Source organism: Anser brachyrhynchus, assembly GCF_964034855.1.
Source record: "Anser brachyrhynchus genome assembly, chromosome: 9".
Classification (NCBI taxonomy): Eukaryota; Metazoa; Chordata; class Aves; order Anseriformes; family Anatidae; genus Anser; species Anser brachyrhynchus.
This window is the reverse complement of record NC_137703.1, coordinates 6362203-6384229: the sequence shown is the minus strand read 5'-3', so window position 1 is coordinate 6384229 and position 22027 is coordinate 6362203. Positions and strand designations below refer to the sequence as shown.

Genomic DNA, 22027 nt, shown 5'->3' with positions numbered 1-22027 from the left:
TGAAAAAAAGAAAGGGTTAGAGAGTGCTCTTCTGACTAATCTTGTTGCAATCCCCTAAGTAATACTTCCAAAGTATACGCAGCTAAGTATTATGGAACTGCATAATTTTCCGTATTTACTGAACAACAGTTTGCAATTCTGCAGTCTTGCTCGAATAAATCCTATGGTATTCACTCTTCTAGCCATAATATATTAATGTATGAAAGATGAAGAAGCATCACAGGCTGAGTACTCAAAGTATTAACAGGTCATAACTTATTACACCCAAAGACTCTGTGCTGATTACACCAAGTTTAAGAGTAAAGCTTTAGCAAACAGATATGATGAAGGTATTTTTAAGGGATTTGGTCAACTATGTATTGCACTTCTGTACTCAGAAGCAGCCAAGACAGCCTTAGATGCAGGCAATGACTGCACTTCTTTGGAGACTTTGGTTAACTCACAACACACTCTTCCCCCGCCCTTATTTCTCCCATTGGCTTTGCTCTCCCCCAAAATACAGCTCGTGTCACAGGACAGGCTGTGTTGAACAACGTGAGCAGCACTCAACTCCCTGAGCTCCAGTCCACAGTCATTAACCTCAGTTAATTGAATCTACATTAAAAGGATAAAGACAATTTAAGCTGTTTCCATGCCCCTCCAACATCAAGAAGATAAGAGCTCAGGGGTAATCTGTAGAGCACAGGAATTGCTCCTTTTTATTCCTACTGGAAAAAAGACAATGCAACGTGTCAGGTGCAGGAATGACTGTTTTACACTTTGCTCCCAGCAGTGCCCTGGTATTTGTTATTGTTGTTACTTTTGTCATTAGAGGCCACTGACTAAATAGCGGACAATAAAAACTTTGAAGACAATTGCTGTTGATAAAAGACATTGTTTTGCTCTTGGAAACCATTAGCTGACATTTCCAATTTTCCCAGCTTAAAAACCAAAATGTTTAAATAATACCAGCATTGAGAAGTAGCACAGTGTCTCCATTTGCATATGAAACTGATTTAATAATCACTAAATCAACAGTGTAACTGCTTTTCCGTACATGCTTTGTAGAGAAATGCAACCATTACGACAATTATTTCCACATTAATTGGATATTAGTGGGTCTTCTACTCTAAAGTCATATGGATTTATCTCTCTTTAGTGTAGACTGCCTACCCAAAAGACGTTTACAGTAGTTTTTCGGACAAAACCAGAAGATGTTTCTCAAATGACTTTACTGTTTCGTTATGACAATAAGAGCAGCTTTTGAGACATTTCTAAGAAGAAATACATATGTGCATATACACACATAATGTAAGGATTTAACAAGAATACAGCTAGGTGCACAAATGCACCGATATCCACATATATTACGAACATATCATTCGATACTGTATTATTGTTCCAATCTGACTTTAGATGGCAAGCTTATATTTGGTGCTCTGCTGACTGTGTAGACATTTATAGTAACAGGCCTTCTTTGTTGTAAACTGCACCGAAGGCTAATTGGCCTCACTGCCTCCGTGGCTGAGCTGTGCCACCTCTAGGGTGAGCAGCCTTGTTTGCATAGGTCAGGCCTGATTTTTGTTACCATGGAGAGCCAACCGGAAAGAGGCATAAGGTGCCAGGCCAGCAACTCTCCCACTTCCAGACCTAACGTACCCAGTCTAATGGGCATACTTCATTCACTGTAGCCATACTATATTGTTATTTGGATACTGGTCTCTAAAATAACCAATATTTTACAGCTAAAAACTGCCACACTTACTACTTTACTATATAAAAAAGCAAAGTAGCATCACTACCATAGAAGAAAATATAATTTTGGTATTCAGGGGAAACCCAGAAAGAAACTGATAATCAATTAATTCTCCTTTTGCTACTACAACTCAGTACTGAGCCGAGATGAATATGATGTTATTTTACCCTTCCTTACTCTCTTTCATTTTCTTCCATGCTGACAGAGGTGCTGGTAAGCATGCCATTGCCATGAAAGAATGGCCCTGGTATAGTCCTTCCTGCACAGAAGTATTCATTCCTGTCTCCATGTTCCAGGAAAACGTTGTCCCCCATAAATAATCTTTAAAGACGCAGAGAGACGATGTCTTTGAATCCATGGCAGCAAATCTAATGAGAACTTCCTAGCTAGTCTCGCTGCCTTTGTCAGCCTGCTTGGAGTTGAGTGATGGCACCAGAGACTGTAACGAAATTAAAACATGGGGATCTATGGGAACTACCGGATCCCATGGCTGCACATGCTAGGAGAGTCTTCCCCTTTACTTGCCTAAGTACATGACCGTGGAAATTCAGCGACAAACTATTTTGTCATGAAGCACATAAGTGATTGCACTGATTTAAGGGATTACTGGAAAAATTGACAGTGGTGCTCCTTGAAACGCAGGCACCAATGAGTTGAGAGCTTTTGGGAGCGTTTACCAAAACTATGCCCTAAACAAGTTCCTCTTTGCTTTTTTCCCCCTTTTTCTGCTTTGCAGATTCTCTGGGCTCAGGCAGGATGTGCCCTGAGCAGACCTGCAGTGTTGGTTCAGAAAGATGCTGTAGACATCTCAAAGCGGTTCCTCGCATTTATTAGTAAAATAGATGGTAGGGTTATAGCTGAAATACAGTGATCGCCCTGAAGGAGAACAAATGTGAACACTCAAGTTCTCTGAAAAAAGTGTTTTCTATACTCTGTATAATATGCAGGAAAATAGGAAGCAAGTCAGTCTTTGCCTAAAAAAGCAACAGATGAAAATTATAGGTAAAGCCTTAGGGCAGTCCCCTGATGTTAAATGAGTTCACATCAAGCCCTGAAGCTTGATGGGAAAATGGGAAATCCTTGGGAAACCACAGTTTTAAAGAACATTTTGTGGAAAGGATCTTAAAAAGAAAGCAAAAGAGGAAATGTCTCTTGTTACTAAAAGTAGAAACTTGCATTCAGTTCAGGAAATGTGCCAGAAGGGGGAGCTTTCAGTTTATTAAAAAAAAAAAAAAAAAGTATTAGTAATATTTGCCTCATTTATCTATATTAGACAAATTATGACTTGTGTCCAGAGCAACATCTCTGATGCAAAAGAAATATCTCACGCCTCCTCAGCGAGAACCACATTGGCTGACTTCCATATCTACACAAGATGGATGATTATTGATGTTGACTTTCATGACATGAAACATTTCTATCTCATTTTTCAGAACCATAAGAAGCCTGTTAATATCACCACCTGTTCATGCATTTTTTCTTGTATGCAGTAGTATCAGTATGGTTTAAAAGCATTCAAAATGTCATGAAATCAGAGATAGGACTGATAAAACAGATGAGGCTTTTCTTTCCTTTTTTTTTTTTTTTTCCTCTAGCAAGAAGTCCCTCAGTGCAGCTAAAATCATCTAACTAAACATCCATAGAGAAATACTTTAAAATGCAACATCATACCTGGTCTGTAGGTGCAAGTACTTATTTATGACAGACAAAAGAGAGATTATACCAATATGTGTTGTCTTTATACTTAGAGGAGCTTTCAGAATGCAATTAATACAGATACTATACAAACAAATATCAAATCTATTTCTCCATCTGTGGCATTTCTAGGACACAATCATCACATTATCGAGATATTAAGCTAGCAATTTGGAGTCAAAGAGGTGAACCTGCTCATGCTGGAAAGGTTTGTGTGTCTGAAAGCTTGTCTGCTTTTTTTTTTCCTTTTTTTTTTTTTTCCAACTCTATCAGCTAGTTTATTAAAATGTATTATCCACCTCTGCAAATGCTGTCTTATTAACATCCTTGGATTGTCATCTCTGCAAGAACACTACTATCATATGTTACCACCTTTTGCTCTAGTGAAAAAAAAAGGTGAAGTAAATTATTCCTTGTTTTAGTTACTCCAGGAAGACTTCCAAAAAAACCTTATTTTTGCATTATTCTCTAAAAAGGTCAGATTGAGCTAATTTTATTCCATAACTAAGTCCTTCTACTCAAATTATTCCAATCATCAGTGAACAATAGCTATTATATATTCTGAATGGAGAGGTTATCTCTTCTTTTATCTCCTCCAAAGGAGCAGACTTTAATAGAATTATGGAAGTGAGGACGTGTTCTTTAGTGAATTAAGAAAGGGATTTATTAAGCTCATTTGGACCGTGTATCTGTTACATTGCTGTTATACAAATGGGCAGAGTATGCCACAACCAGGCCCTGTATTTTGTGTTTGAACAAATTTTAATGCTGTATAGGCTTATCTGCCCAGGTAATGATTTACACTTGCCATTCAGATAAAACATTTTTCTAATACAATTCCTGTATTTTTGAAGAGTAAATAAAATAATAGACTTGGGGAAGTTAAAACATATTATTGAAAACCTTACTAGATTCAATTATTTTAAGCTCTGACCTAATCTGAACATTCAAACTACTGCAGAGGGGAAGGCCAAGAGAGAATTTTTCCTACTGTAGGAAAATGTCCACAGCTTGATGACGCAGTGGGAGGAGGCTCCGGCTGGCTGATATGTAGGTGCCATTTCACATTACCAAGAACCAACCCATCACTCTGATGAGTCTGGCCATTTAAGTGTTTCATAACCCAGCAGCTTCTGTGACTGGATGAAAAAAGGGGGCAGAATGTCTTGCAGGATTAAAAAAAAAAATCTGCCCTTGAGAAAATATACAGCAACAAATTCTATTCTAAAAATAAAACACATAATCTTGTGAAAAGTGGTATAACTTGCTTTAAGAATTTTTTCAAAGATCTGTGTTACTGAAAGCAGCAACACTTAAGACTTTAAAATTGCTCAGCTGTTTAGGCATGTGTTTTAGCTATGTTTCCCATTACAAATCCCTATGCAGTCAAATGTCATATTTTATTTTGCTAAAAGCACACGTAACATTGTACAAGTATAAATGCTTCAATGCATAGTGGAAGAATGCAGGACATATTTTGAGGGAGAAATTTTTATTCCCACTGGATTGTAAGTTCCTTGGTTAGGGCTTTGGTTTGACGTCCTCTATTAATATTCAATGGTAATTGCCATCTACATAAAATTTCAGTTGCCCTTTAAACTGTACCTACTCAGTTAGAAATGTGAGCAAGATAAGCAAATTTTAAGTAATATGGTTAAACTTAAAGAACACATTTGTTTTCATCTTAGACATCTCTCTTGAATTTGAATCAAGTAACTAATCTGAATGAATTACGTAGGCAGCAGCACTGTGAACATTAGTGTATATATGATATTCATGAAGCCGATGATACTGGTCCTCACTTTGCTGACCAGCCCACCCTAATATTAATAGCATATTTTAGTAATGGATAAGTGATAAGGAGACTAAAAGGACTAGGAACTCTGGTAAGGAAGATATAGGAGAATATGAAACACTTAGAGCAAGAAAAATATACCTTCATATACATCTGCAATATGCCTCTGCTCAAGGATCAGAGAAGCAAGTCTTCTAAAAATGCTGCTCCTCAAACAGGAATTTTGTAACAAATTTATTTAATGTGCAAAAAAAAGTAATTGAAAAACTAGCAAAGCTCTCATCTGTTTCTGTAGCTTCCTGCCACATACATGTTAGGAATAAGATGAATGATTTCAGAAGCGCAAGATTTTATCTGAACTTCATGTGGTGAGTGAAGTATCATGCTAGAACACTAGGCACTCTTTACTGGCTTTCTAAGATATGTGAAACTGCATACTTATACGTGGATTGTATTTTGATGTGTATATATATATAGTATATAAGATGAATTTATAAGTCAGAATCTTTGCAAGTAAATGCATTGTATTTTTAAATAATTTGAAGACAAATGTTCTATTGCAAAATATTTGTTAACAGGTGTACATGTTATACATATATTCGATTGCAGCTATTCACTTTTCACTCTAGTACTAAGGTTATGTGACTGGTCACATAAATTGCTTGAAAACTTGTTTATACTCTCTGATTTCATACCATAAACATTATAAATTAGGGGGAAGTGTTTTCCATACAAATAGCCTGAAATTACTTTTATATTTTTAATATAACAACAGCTCCAACTTCTCTGGCCAGTGCTATTGTTCCAGCAGTTAGCCTTTAGAAATTCCTATTCATTTCACCAAAGTAAATAATTTTCAGAACTTAATTAGTTCTCTATATAGGAACTTCTTATCCTTTGTCCTTTGCCATTTTGAAAGCATACATGGAGAAAAGTGTATTGTGTTATATAAACTGTGACGTGCTTTTCCAGCATTGCTATTTTACTGCTGGAATTTTTAACACTTCTCCAAAGGGTACCAAATCCTTTGAACTAATATTAGCAAAGTGGCTGGAGCCTACAAAAAGTCTGGCCTTTCCTTTCGGCTCTTAGAAATAATGAAAGTTTTCACATCCTTGCATTTGACTTCATTTGTTTTCCCGTAAGAAGCAAAATGAGCCGAGCACTGCAAGTTACAGAAGTCCCTTACAGCTGTTTGAGTCTGGCATCTGCCACTTGCCAGGGCTGATGCATTGCAGCAGACTCTGACTGTGGAGGCATATTGCAAAAGAGTGAAGTGTCGTACACCAGAGCAGTTTATTCCTTTGTCACAGATGTAGTGGCACAACGTGGGTGCAGTGCAGCCCAAAGCAGACTAGCCCCTTCTTTCAAAATGCAGGTTCTTTCTCATGGGCTATATCAAAGCCCTTTAAATGACAAAAAAAGAAGACCTGCATGAAGCCAGAGTTTTTCCTGTCCTTGAAAGATTGTCCTCAGCTGTTACAGAAGGAAGTTCTACGATTGTATGATTCTAAGTTGCTCAGGTATACTGTGATTGTCTTGGCAAGTATGCCATAGACATTGAAGCAGCCTGAGATTATAATTTCAGGCATTCACTGAAGAGTGTAAGAAAGCTTCAAAGTTTCAGTGGGGAGATTATAGACATCTGAGAGTGCTTCCAAAGGTTTTAGTTGCCTCTCCTCCATGTGGTCAATGAGTGTTTTCCACTCTGTCTTCTGTCTGTCGTGTTAAACCTGATACAGACAGACTCCCACATTCTGGGTATTTTGCACGTACAAGATGCTCATCTAACGATCCCATGCTGGCATATGGGGTCATGCTATGGGGAAGACCCACACAAAGTATTCTTTGTCAAGCTGGTATTGTTCCTCCCCAGCCCTCACGTCAGGCATGACTTGGGTCACAGCTCCCACAGCTTGTGCTGAGCTTGTCAGACATGGGGCAATGGTGGGAACACAGCAAGTCAGCTGTTTGCTACAGAACTGTCAGCCGCAGAGACAAGCTTCATGGAGGCAATCCTCTAAGCTGATGTGGTAGATTTGGGATTGCAATGGGAAGTGTAAACTGATCCTGGGCTCTGCAGACAGCTCTTACAGCCAGAGTCATTCTGGCTTCCACACAGGGAGTGCCGATAAAAGGGGCTTCAGCTGTCCTCTGTTTGTCAGACCTGTGCTCAAAGTACAGCACAGCCAGTCCCAAATGATCACCCAAGAGATCAGCTCTGCGATAGCTTATTACAGATGATCTTTGCTGAAGAGTCAAATGAAAGACTGATAATAATCTCAGAGATACTTTAAAACAGTTGTACAAGCAACAGGGCTAGTTCACTAGCAGTGATCTTTAATACTGATGGCTAGATGTGCTGTAAAAGGAAAAAAGAAAAGGAAAGGCAAGACAAGTCTCAGGGACGCAGCTGCAGAAACTCATTTTAAAGGATTTTTAGTGATATGTGCTGACACACATCAGAAGGTAGAAGTAAGCCCTAAGAACTGATGAATGACATTTGGCATAGGTGGACACAAAAGGAAGATGGAATATGTTTGATTTGATCGTCCGCTTTTCTTTAAAAATACAGAAAAAAAAAGATATATATTCTTTTGCTATTGAAAACAGCAGATATCTGTTAATATTTTCATCTTTGAAAAAGTAAGCAATACTGCTGCCAGCAGATAACATCTGCTTTAATGCCTTCTGCAAGGTAAAATTCAAACTTGCTAGTACACAGCTGAGTCATGCTCTAGGGTGGCACAACTTTTAGTTTAAAGTATTTTTAAGCTGCATACAAAATTTTCTCAGGATAATGAGCAACACTGTAATAGTAAATAATACAATAACAATGCTCTTATGACCTACCTTCTTTGAGAACTTTAACAAAAGTATAAGTAAAATCAATAGTCCCTAACAGACAGCATAGGCAAAACCAAATCTTATTACAGGATAAAGTGTGGAATAATAAAAATCAAACATACACTGATCCATTAAAATACATTCAGCCAAACCACGAATGATAAGGAAAGACTACTTGGGAGAATGGAAAAGTCCATAGCCAAAGCCATCATTTGACTTCTTGACTTAGAGGAAGAAAGTGATACCCTCAGGGAGAGATTCTTGACTTCAGTGGGATTGAGTGGACAGCTGTTCTAGCCCTACTTCAAGTAGCACAATATGTAAAAAATATGTAGCCCACAGCACATCATATCAAATATCTGTCCTCTACTTTGGTCTTTCACCTTTCCCACCTTCAATATAAATAAAAATAAAAGATAAACAAAAACCACAAACAGTAACAAGACATAGCGAAGAGTTAACAAATACCAATATTCTTAATGTGCAAGCTTTTAAATTTCAAAATTAGCCCATAAAAAAATCTCCTTTCTATTTTCATTCAAGATTGGGTCAAAACAAGTTCATTATTCTCAAGATAGCCCAGATGGTAGTTGAAGATCATTGTACGCAATATATTTGAGATGTTTTTGCTATATAATGAGCTGTTTAATATGTGCAGCTACTTAGAGCTACATGTAGTTCAAATTCAGATTGCAAAAGCATCATTTATATTGTAAATTTCCATTGATTTTGTCATGCCAGAAACCACTTTTTCCAGCTCAGGCCTGGAAATCACCTTTGCTTTATAATGGTCATTCTGGTTGTGTAATAGTGTATGTTTTCAGTAATATCATTCAGTTTTTCAGAGTTTTGAATATGTATGTGGATGAGAGAAAGGATGGATTTAATTTCACTAGAAGGGAAATTTCATATTTAAGAAATAAGAAAATCATAATTATGAGTTCCATTGAGAGGGACAGCACCATAATTTTTTATCCTTCTTCACAGTGTTGAGATGTGCAATGAGGGTCCAATCAATGCTAATATATATTCTACGAGCTGATGAAAGGGAAGTCAAAAATCTTCATGTAAAACTGCATATGCAAATCACTAGTTAGAAGCCTAGCAGCTATTTGAAAGTGCAATCTTTCAATCAGAACACAGAAATTATGGTGCTAATTTACTGTGAACTCAAATCTCCTTATTTGAAAATAAATAGAAAAGATTAACCATTGGACCAATTTACCAAGAACTGCATTCAGTATGATAGCACTTCCATTTTTAAATCAGAACTGGAGACTTTCTAAAAATATATCACTGTTCAGATAAGATTTCATTCAGGAAAGTCTTATGAACAGTATAATACAGGTAGATGTGATACCAGATCATCACAGAAATGCCTCCTTGCTTTTGAATGTGTGAGCTAAAAAACATATGAGCCTTAAATAATCAAGATCTAACTTCTGTAGCCTGAGCAGCGCAGACAGACACTTTAAACATATTGGGAATTTAAATAAGTTTTGAGAAACCATGAGAAATAAAGATTTTCTATCTTGCATCTTTCTCTCTTCCTCTCTCTTTCCTCTTCTCTTTTTTAATCTTATTTAATCACTATCAACATTATGCTTGGAGTTCTGTCATGCGTATGAAGATATGTATGTCCACTGTGCTCTTTGAAATATACTTGGGGACACACAATCAGTTTTATTGCTTAACAAATCCCTGGGAACACTTGGCAATATTTTTACCCCTATGGTAACAATCTGCTGTGCTTTCTACAGACAGTCTGTTTGACAAACTCCTTGACCTACCTACAGCACCACACCCACAACTGTTTCCTTCCTGCAATACAATATTCAGCAGTAGCACAGTGATCAGAAAGATGCTCTGTCCCCTTCAATACCTACAGGCATATTTGTCTTACTGAAGATGCTATTTATGGCTATCTTAGCCTGCATGTAATAACTTCTGATAAAAAAAAAAAAAAGGCAGAAAAAGCAGCAACCCAATTTCAGTTTGATTTGTAAAGTGAGGCATGTTGAAGCACACTGCAACACCGCAGATCTCATTCCATAATTATATCACATCAGGTTAGACATCATGACTTGTTACTGCAGCTGCCATTTGTGTTCAGGAAAGCAGAGGTGCTAACACTCTTACCCAGAGAGAGGTACTTGTCCTACAATAAGAAATGTAGCGGGTTTTTGACTTATACTTGTAGACCGCTAAAGGTCTGTAGACTACGAACTAAGGGGCTAAAATTCACTAAGTAAAACAAACCAATTACTAGCAAACACAAACATACTTTAAGACTGTTTGTGGCACCAAGGAAAATTTTGACAAAAATAAGTTGAAAACAATCATCTTCATACACAGACTTGTGCTAGCCAGATTCCCACACTGTTTTCCATGCTATTAGCTGAACACCAGAAACATTCAATAAGAACGTATATACTTAGACAGAGGCATCAAATCTAATTCTATGCTAAATATCTATCAGTTCTGGCAAAACATGAAGTAAATAAGAATTGACTGGATCACCATATGCCTGTTCATTTCTCACATGGCATCCTGCCTCTCCTAGTACAGTTTTTGCTTTTTGCTGCATCTAAATTTCCTGTTCCATAGGACAAGGTGCTGTATTTCTTTGCAACAAACATTCTGCAAATTAAAGGAAGGGAATTGAAGAGTCAAGAATGGGATGAGAATGTTACAGAGACAGTAACTACTATTTACAAAAAATAAATAAATAAAATGCTATTAAACTATTTCACCCCAGCAAATCCCTGATGGATTTGGCCACCGCTGACTGCTTATCTGTTAAGCAAAACAGTAGGACATAATAGATACATATTAATATACAAATCATACATACAAATCCCGTGTCTCTCTTCCAAGCGGTCTTCTGAAGCACCTGGTCACATGTAAATCCCCTAAATTTTCTAACAGCAGTTTAAATAAATACAAGATGTCAAATAATTGTCCCTAGTTCAAGGAAAGGGAAGGAAAAGAGACTAAAATCCACCCAAAGTTAATTGAGGCTAAAATCACTGCTGCTCCATCTATTGCAATTTCACATTGGTGCACTTCAATTAAGGCATAATAAGAGTGCAAAGTAATTTATACTCATGGATTAAATGTCGTCTGTGAAAAATCACTGATTGACTCAAAGTAGGCTTCTGGAGTACCAGAAGAACAAATGTTGCAGGACTCCGAGTTTTGCTCTTCATTTAGCACCTTGATAACACACAAACAAAGCCAAAACACCTCCAGTTAAAGGTATTCGTAAGACACACTTTATACACATGGGCACACATGGACACATGCTATCAGCATGTTGATCTTCAGGCTTCAATAAATACAGCTTCTTTCATCAAAAAAACTGCCACAACAAAAATGTCTGTACTGTTTCCAGTAAAGTCTCAAATGTTTATTCAGTTACTGAAAGGCAAATTTTTTCCCTCAGTTACGTTACAATGAGAGAATTCTTCAAAAGATTTTCTACTGCAGCCTCAACTAAATGCACACCTCTCATTTTCCATACAACACTGCATTCTTTCATGCGACTCTGCAGTCGCATTACTACTACATCATCTGAAAATATGCATATACAGATCTGCAGATGGAGCAGGCTTACCGCTATTCTAAATCTAAGTAACTCTAGTGAAGTCATGAAAACTTGCCGGTTCAAACCAAGCAGGGGAGTGATTCCATGTACTTCATCTTTTGGGATATGTAAAAGCATGACATTAGTAAGTGCATTTATAGATACTGCATCAAATACACAGCATTAACAAAATGGCTAAACTAAGTAATATTGAATGGGTAGCAGTGAATTATTGATGTTTCAGATAATTAAGTGTGTGAGATGACTGGAAGCTGAAGTAAGATTCTGGAGATCTTTGAAAAGACAAATGCATGCACATATGCCATCCAGCTCTCAATAACTGAGATCGCCCTACACTTAAAGATTTCTGCAACATACAAAATGAATGAAAACCAGTGTCCAGCTGAGGTAAATATGCTGTTAAAGATGCTAACTTTGCATTTACTGCTTCTATATTTGGTTCACAGTAGGAATCCATATATTCAATACTGCCTAATCGGAGACGGAGAGCATTGCATAAGAGCCCCATTGAGCATGGCTAGTTTCACCTTTTTCCATAAGAAAATAGGAACCAGGTAAGAACCAAAGCGAGGAAAATAAAAACAACAAAACCTAAATTATTTCATGCTGCTATCTTGTATTTTAGGGTCTAACACTTTTTTTTTTTTTTTTTAGGCAACTCTACAATTGTAAAGCAATACTTTGATACAAGACAATCTATTACACAGTCTTTGAGTAGAAGGATTATTTTATGGGGAGGGTAAAATTTGTCAGTTGTTCACATTTGGATGAAACTAAGTGTCTTGAAGCTTACAACACATGTTGCAGCCAATCTGAGAGAAGGAACAGGAGTCAGAGGTCACAGGGAATAAATTCTCAGCCCTGAGGAAGAACTAAATTTATCCAAAATGGTCACGGATAACAAAACAGTGCTCAGGAGAGGACAAGAATGTCAAGCACTTCTATAAAGTAACAAAGAAATGTTGTGGCAGAGTGGCTTGCTCAGAGGCATCACTTTTCTATTTTGCCATTAATAAGCATTCTAGTACAATTCTTGTAACTTACTACAAAGTAACTTAACAAAGTGGACTAATTTGCACAATATTCACACATTAAGTAAAACGGTGCTGATTTGTTTTTAATAGTTAACCAAATACTGCAGGTTTTAAAGGCACTTTCTTAGCCTCAGATGAGTTGGTGTAAAATCTAATTTGTGCTAATTTTCCAAAAAACAGATGGTGCATGAATTAAAATGTGTAGACCCTTTTAAGCTTTCATTCCCACTAGGTCCCTTTTGGGATAACTACTGTTCATTTCTTAGGGCTCTGTTCTCCTCTCAAGTAACTGAAAACAAACTAAATTATTGTATAGGAAGATACGCTCAATAGGAGCAAAGTCGGACAATTTGGGCCTTCAAGGGATTACATTATGTATGCAAAGCTTGTTGATAAAACATTTTTTTTTACATGGACAGTACAATGATATCTGTGTTATTTACAATGGGAAAAATGTTTCACTCCAGGCTAAGCAGTTCTATTCACTATGGAAAGTAAATAAGACCAGGACTGGGCCACTAAACCTCATTCATGTACATCGCTTGACGACGGGAGTTATGAACTCATAGGACTAAAGAACATCTCATCTGAAAATAAAGATTGCAGACTATAGGTATTAACAGGTGATTTTTGATGCTTCTTATTATGTAAGCATCTTAAAACCACACCACAGATCAAAACAGGGTGTTCTTATGCTCTATGCAAAGGAATGCAATCAACACATGGAAAATAAATTAAAGTTAGAAAGGTGAAACGACATAAAAAATGAGTTTATTAAAAGAACATGAGTCACAGTTTTTCAGTAGTCTAAGAAAGATCAGATTTCTGCCCATGCTGTTGCAGTATCATAACCTTAAAAAAGAATGTTTAAAAAAAAAAAAAAAACCACACTGAGAGGAAGGATACCCATACTCCTGGAGCTGCTGCACCTTGTTACACAACACGTCCCATTCCTCCCCCCTCCAAGTCAGGTGTCTCTGTATGTCTTGCAAGCCTGAGCCCCAGGGTCTACTCTGGGATTCCAGTCATGATCTGCTTCTTTTAGGGTTAAGGGAACAAAATACAAATACAAACACAGTGTTCTTCCTAACCTCACCCTGAATAATAAGGTAGTAGCAATATTCAGTTCATAGGTACAAGGAAATACAGCAAGAAGAGGACAGTGGCACAGCCAAGATTACAGAGGAAAGCCCTGGTGGAAAAGGGAATTGAACCAGTCTCTGAACTATAAGGCCAGAAACATTTTTTATTTTTATTTTTCCCCCCTCCCTGGTGGTAGTATAAGGTTATTCACACCTTGTGGTGGAGCTCTCTTGCAGTTCTTTTCCTCCAGTTAGAGCTGCTGGCAGACTTAAGCAATGAAATAGCTAGTGAAGTTCCACACCAGTACGTTTTGAATATTTTTAGCTACCACATGTCCATCTTTGAACTTCCAGAAAAAATATTGCTTTAACGTACCATATAAAGTAAGTTGGGTGCTAACTGATGAAATAAATTGAGTTTTAATAGACTTTGCTCAACAACATACCCCAAATGACACATCAGTAATTACCATCAGATCTCAAGCAATGTCCTGAAAAAGTTACTGAATGTAAAGCGCATCTGCTAGATTGCTACGGATTGCATTCTTGGTGTGCTTGAGATTTGTCAGAAAATGTATTTATACTCAACAGTAATTCTGCTGACTTTGAGGATTGCGTCATTTAACAAAGGCATCTCTAACACTGCAGTATGGAATCATGTCCCATTTCTGGCAATGTACTGCTAGCAAAATGCCAGCTGTTTTCAGTGGAGGATCAGTGTGATACAATGAGTCGATGTGCTGGCTTGATTAATCTTTATATGATTTCTCAGCCTCTAACATAAGACGTGCATAATTTTATATATGTACTCAATGGTGTAGAACATCACTTGACAGTTAAAGTATTGTTATGTAAGTTATGTACTTATTCTTTACTCATGAGACAGTTACTGAAGAAAGAAAGTTCATCTCTTTTTTAGTTTGCTAACTTCTGAAAACAGCAGTGATGAGTCGACTGCAGAAAGAAAGATAGCGGCTCAATGACTAGCAGTTTCATTTAGTATCATTCTGTATATCGTTGCTGTTTAACTCCAGAAAAAAGGTATATGTGGCTTTTGTTCCCCAATGATTCGTCAAATTCAAAGAAGCTGAATCGTGAATTCGAAATACTAAATTTTAAAATCCTTTGCTAATCCTCATGGCGAAGTCATATATGATTTAAGAAATAAGCAAAGCATGTCCCTTAATGTTTAGAACTAGCCTCAGTAATTTTCAGACAATATGTTTCTTTCTAGGAGAGAAACTTGAACTTCTAGTTTAAGTATCATTCTTCTCAAGATTAGAGCTCATTGCTGTAAGTTTGGAAGACTATGTAACAGCATTACCAAGACTGCAAAACCATGCCCCCCCTCTGCTGTCAATAAGTCAATCTCCAGCTATCACAGGCTCTATAGGTGTGGATATGAACAAGCCTTGTGCTATTTTTTTATTATTATTCTATATTTTCTTTTAAATTCAATACACTCAGTACTAGCTCAAGTCTTTGAATGGTTTATATTAAGATTCCGTGTCATTACTTATACGTGTTAAAACCTAAAACACATATCTTGATCTCTGGTTCTTTGTAAACCATTTTTAAATACTACTGTGCATTGCCCCAGCTATTGTTTCACATGCGTACATCGTAGTCAACAAGGTGTAATATCTCACACTACATGTGACTGAACACAAATAATGCCTTGCAAGGTGTGAAAAATATTTGCTTTAATGCTGTAAGCCACTTCCTGATAGCTGTTGGGAACTGGCCATCAAGGAGAGTTTATGTTTCCTTCTACCTTTGTCCTTCTTCCAAGAACTATATCAAAATAAATATAGAAAAGATGCTATGTAATAAAAAATGCCAAGTAAAAGAATATTACAGCTGGACAGTCAAAAATCTACATATAAGAAAAGCAATCTTGTTTGGACTCCTGTGTGGAACAATACACCATTTACATTATTTGTAATTATGTGGCCATTATTTTCATTGGTACTTTTGCATTCGCTGTGCTCCAGGTAACTTAAAAGCTATTTCTGATTAACTCAATTGTTTTGAGGGTTGTATCTCACTTCACGAAGCCAAGGAATATGTCTATATCTAGATCACCCAGTGCTTAGCAAATCTTTGGCTTCCTATTTTTTGGGGACCTCAGGCTTCCTACGTTTTCCACACGTATAATTTATTCCCTTATCTTCTCCCAATTGGAGGAGAAGGAGTTGTACAACTAGAAAGTTGTTCTCTGCTTTCAAAAAGTAGTGGTGAGTTTAACTTTTTTTTTTTTCCCTTAATATATATCAGGATCAATGAGCTTCAGTGCTGACAAATAAAAATCACAGTTTTCTGCATATCAGAGTACACACACAGGCATTTTTCTCCCACGTAGATAGAACAGGTATAGACCAGTACACAAAACAGAGTAAATAAGGAGTCACAATTATTATCGTAAAAGTGAGACCTTAGATAACAAAGTGACAGAGCTGGGATGTAAGGTTGAATTTATCCAAGATATATATGGAAAAGCCATCCTGAATTCAAACCTTTATCAGTCATTTCCTATGAATTTGTTCATGGGGTTATTGCAATGCTTTCCAGAAGAGATGATTGTTTTTTGAGGCAATGAAGCCAGTGAACTTAATGAAGATATTTTCATTAATTTCATAGAGTCTGCATTCCTCATTTAAAACAGGGATTGAACATTGGTACACTTCCTGCTGTTTATTGCTGTTGCAGCACAATCTTGCATATATGTTTTAAAATCAAAACCCTGAAGCTATTTATTCCAAAGTGATTAATTGATTGGAGAAGATGCTTATTACAAAATAATGGAAGATTTGCTTCACAGCTCACCTATTGCATCTATTTACTACTTCCAATAATACATAGGGCAGATATGGAAGTAGCAGTTATTTCATCAATATATTGTTTTCTTTCATCTGTTTTCAAATTAGTAATCAGATTATGTTTTGCCTAACCTCTCAGCACGGAGGGGTGAACAGAATGAACTTTTCACCCTAGAATCTTTTATATTCAAAGCATTTGATTTCCCACAAGCTAAAGAAAAAATAATTATACAATCTTTGTTCCCACTGCAGGTACCTAGCAGGTTTTAAATATAATAAATGCACTCTGGCAAAGTTAATGTACCATAAAATCAAGCAGACTGTATCACTCTTTGATACATATACCTGGAAAGCCATCACTGAAAATAACAGTAATTTATGCTAACAGATTATTCATCCATACCAAACCCACCCTCTCTGTCAGGAAAGGTATTTTAAGACATAAAAACAAAATCCCCTCCTCTTACATGTTTTCTCTAAGTACATTATTTACCTGGGATGCAGTGTCTGGTTTAAGTCCTGCTTTTAGTCAATTTTATAGTACAACTGAAACACTGGAAGTCAAGTGACTCGATGCAAGGTCACACAATGAATCTGTACCTCCGTGCACACCGGGGCTCGGCTGCAGCCAGCACCTGCTCCTTTGCCTTAGATCATCCTGCCTACTATCTGCAAAGCATCAGCCTCAAAAAGAAGTTGCAAATTCTGTTTTCAGTCATCAGAGGCGGGTGAGGTGTTGTTCAGGAGGATCAAATAGCTCTCGTGACTGGGATGCAGGGCAAATTGTGCTTGTAAAACCAAGGGTTGCTGGCTACCTCTTCCTTGTCACAGTAGTACTTATCTTTCATGCGACAAAACAGTGCAGATGCCAAGATCATAAAAAGTATTATATGGTTCTGCCCGCCATCTCCTCAAGGTGGGTTGGCAAGGCAAAGGGCTACAGACAGAAAAATAGAGTAATAAAGTTTAAGTAGTGGGCAATAATATTCATCTGCAGTGCTGCAATGCCGATTAAGAGATTGAAAAAAAAAATCCCTGCAGTTCTAATTGGATTTTCTTGTGTTGTGTACAACAGTTAGGGGGTCCTATGCTGATCAACCATACTCGTGCTACCCATTTATCCTACATGCATGATTCCATAGAGTGGGCTTATCTGTAGGAACAACAAATTCTTATGGTGTAGTGTGACTGTCACAATACCCTTTAGAAATCACTATATATGACTTAGAAAATCAAAATCTTATCAATTAATATGACACACCAGAGCACAAATGCCTACCTAAAAATGTCTTATTTGCACTATAAGAAAAATCAACAGCAAAACCAGAATGTAGTAGTCCATGTGTGGTTATCTATCTTATATAAAATCCTCTTAGACCTTATATATTGCTAACCATCAGTGTAAGTAAATCTGATGGAAAAATATAGAACACTCACACAAAACTAGGTTTTGAAAAACAAAATATTTGTCTGGGAAAGCAAAATCTATAGCATTTGAACACTGCCTTCTGCTGAACTGAATTTGTTTTGATTTACTCAGCCTTGTACTCTGAAGAAAACTTACAAAAGCAAAAAGACAACTGTTCTGAGTCTGCAGACAGCCTTCACAAGTGCCTCCTTTTCTTCTTACAATTTCCTAAACTACAGACCAAAGCAACTAACTATTCGTGTTCACTGCTAATTTCCAACCCATTAAACAAGAGAGAAACTGATAAAAGCTGAAAAGGTTTCATTCCACAGACAGAATACTGCAACTGTTTGCTGTGAAGAAAACTCTAGGACAAATGAAATATTAGAAGACTGGGAACGTATTTATTCTTTTGCTAGAAATAAAAAGAAGCTGGAAGGATAAAGTAACAAATCTCTCACTCTCCCAATAATTAGGGGGTCGAAAGTCATGAAGAGGAAATCAAGAAGCTAGGAATAGAGAGGTACATCTGTGATTCATCAACATAGAGCTGACAGTTGTATTTGTTTGAGATTATTGAGTGCTGTTTATTGAATTTTCTTCCTTGCTTACGATTGTCTGCTTCTTTTATTCAGATTCTTTCAGCTTCCTACACATGATCTGATGAATTCGTAAGATCACATGGACTGTGCTCTTGATATCTAGCTTTTTTTGGGAAATATGTTGGTGATACATAGTTGAAGTGAACATCATTAAAAAAGGCTTTAGTACTTTAATTTAAGCCCTGAAAAATAATTGGGAAGAAGGAAGAAAATTAGTTAAGTTAACCAGTGACACTAAAATAAGAAGGTGCATAAGAACACAGCAGCAATAAAATACAGGCAGAGAGAATAAAAACAGGGTGAAGAAAGATTAGCTTCAGAAAAAATGCAGACCACTAAACCTGAGGAGAAATGAGAAACGATAGGACAATATGTTTGAGATTTCTCCATTTCTACCCCAGTTAAATCCATCACAGGTTTGCATTGCCATATGGCAGCCAAAACTGATTTGCTTCTGCAAATGCAGCTCAGCACTTGTTCAGCAGTGGATAGGAATTAAGCAACCCAGGTGTGGCAGCATGTCTTTCTTACCCAGAATACAGAGGAAAAAGAAATGAGAGTAAGCTCACAAAAAAAAAAATGATAAGGTGCTGAAGGGGGAAGACTTTGGCAAAGATCAAAAACTGAGTAAACAATACAAGGTAAAATGAATATCGTTTGGTCAAAAACCACCCTAGGGATTACGGGTATGTTACAGTCCGAATTATTCAGGTTGCCACGTAAGGTTATCACCAGGCACAACAGCACTAAAATAAGAACATGAAACAAACATACTTCTTGGTTATGAGAACTGCTATAAATAAGGGAAAGTTTCCTGAGGGAAATGGTGGCATACCTCATTGATCTGAACTTTTAAAGCCAGGAGACATAAAGCACCACAAAGTTGTGCATTGGTGGACAACAGAGAGATGAAGATGAAAAATTGAGCTTTTCCCTGCCTAATTTCTCTAGATCTGTGTTTCTGCAGCTTTGCTGATGGCATGATTGATAAACGATCCTTATAGTATTTTACCATCACTCTGCTCCTGCTTTCCAGTAATGAGAAGACTTTCCTTAAAAGGGCAGCATATGGGAGGCTTTCTCTGCTTTATAAATTTTATCCTTGAAGCAGGCTAGCTGCCAATTATTGCAGAAGGTTAGAGAACCTGGGATGTGAGTGTACAATATGCCTCAGATCCTCCGTATAGCTCTCTTGAAAAAGGCATTTTTATAAAGGATGTTGATGTGATTTCAATAAGGCCTTAGAAGCAAGGGTCAGGCTTTTCTGAGGAATTTTTGCATTTTATGTCACAGACTGGCATCTAGAAAACCTCCCCTCCATTCCTCCCTTCATTTCCAGAGACAACAAAATTAACTTAACCCCTTACATAATGGGACCAAGTTGCCAAATTTTACTCTGATTAATTGCTCTTGTCCCTTCTTACTGACATTTATGTATCTGCTGCTCTCCTCTCACTGAAAGCAGAGCAACACAGATCTCAGGCTCTCCAGGGGTCACTCAGCCATTAGAGAAGGGTCCAGTCATGTAGGTCTTCCCAAATCCAAAGAAGAAACTGCTACCAACCTTTTCAGAAAGCAAACAAACATCCAAGCGTGGCTTCAGGTTGAAACACTGTCTGGACTGATTGATTTGCTTTTTCTTGAACTTTGATGCATCATGTTCTGTGGCAGCATCTTTTAAAGTGGCTACAGAAGCATACAAAGCATTTGTGTTGTTTACCATTTAGAATTTGGCAAGTAAATCCTTTTTGCAGTCACTTAGGATTAAAAATAAATTATTATAAAGTGCCTCTAATAAACCTTTTCTTCTTTTTAGATGGTGAGATCCAATCCACAAGAGATTAAAACTTCAATCATGTTGTTCATGCTCATAATGCTATGAAAAGTAGCTGTATTTGTAATATAATTGAATTATTCTGAAGTCAGTTAAAGAGCTCTAGAAAACTAAAAATGAGAAGAAAAAAGGGTAGTTTTTCAGCACCTGCTGTTCAAGCCCCTAGTTGTCATGCTCATCAATCCTGTGCAGCCATGAATGCCTGCGAGCACACTTCAACACGACTGACACCTGCGCACACACATCAGCAGTGCTATTAGGGCCTGAAAAGAGCATTTATGAAAGCTCAGGGGGATAAACTCTAAAACCTGCATGGACTTTACTACTGCGGTTGTTAACCTGCACAAGTGTAGCTGCAAAAACATCTGTTTGCACGAGTGGCAGAGCACATTTTAGAAGGAAACATGGTGGAAAATTTGGTTTCCAGCACAGCCACTGAATACAAAACTGTCGAAGCAGGTGTGAGGGTCAGTGCTAGTCAAAGGAACAAACCAGTGTCACTCCTTGTTGCACGAAATTTTCATTAGCTGAGACCAGGTTTCAACATTTGAAATGCATCTGTTAGACTATGGCCAGCTTGTACTATGTTAGATATCTGTTAGACTATGGCCAACTTAGTCTAGTCTAGAGGGCTGAGAACTCCTCAGTGCTTGGCAGCTTCTTCTGGCAAGTCAATGAAATATGCAGCTTCAGCTTGGAAATAGGTGTATTTCGAAACCGGCTCCCAGTGCTTGCTGAAGTCAAAGTTAAATTGGATCAGGATCCTCTGAAGAGTATTTGGACTGTATGCTTGACACTGTCACAATACTCTAAAGTTCCTCATTTGCAATAATGAATAAGACATTTAGAGATGTGAAGTGGAAAGCGTTTTCAAACAATTTAGGAGGGCTTCTGTATTTAGCTTGTGTAAGTGCAGAAAATCTAGAGCAAGAGTGTGTCATTTAAGTAGCACATAGGCAGGGAGATAGCTGAGCTCAAGAAAGACCCTGGCTTCTGCTTCTTGAGCACTACTGCCAGCCTTGTCAAGGGCTCCAATTTACCGCGCATCTGCTAAATGGCTTCAAGATGATGCCTGTTCTCAGGGCTGCACTTCCACTTTGCTTAAAAACCTGTGGCAACCAAGAATCCAGCATGTAGTCCTCAGACCCGATTCAGCGAGGAGTTTGAGCACCCAAGTACTTACATTGAAGTGCTTTGCCCAATCAGGGGCTAAATGTTGAAAGTGATTAAAAACCCCTTGTAGTCTGAAGAATAAGTCATTACAGTGCTCTTGCATAAATTTAGATTAAATACATCTCCAAAAAAACTTAAGAGCTTTGAAGCCAATTTGTGAAAAAACGAGTGGCAGCACAATTAGTGAATCATATAAGTCTAAACATTGCTATTTTATTTTATTTTTTTTAAAGCATAATGAAATAAACCTTAGATCTAACCTCAGGCTAATTGTATTTTGAAATGGGTTAGAAAGCAGAAGCAAAACAAAATGCTTCATAGCTATGCTTTGATTCTCAAGGATCTCCTCAGAGGAAGATACAGAGCTGCTGCAGCTGAGAACCGAGGGGCATGCAT

The 22027-nt window shown here is 37.4% G+C and overlaps 1 protein-coding gene and 1 long non-coding RNA gene across 12 annotated transcripts in view; both read right to left on the bottom strand.

Moving 5' to 3' along the window:
* NLGN1 (neuroligin 1) overlaps nt 1–22027 on the bottom strand; it is a 375670-nt gene that overhangs the window by 9926 nt on the left and 343717 nt on the right. The window lies entirely within an intron of this gene.
* The window catches only part of LOC308199724, a 54368-nt gene continuing 32341 nt past the window's right edge, over nt 1–22027 (bottom strand). The window contains exon 3 of the long non-coding RNA XR_013954895.1: nt 1–13745. This is a non-coding gene — a long non-coding RNA (uncharacterized lncRNA). The remainder of the gene's footprint in view (nt 13746–22027) is intronic.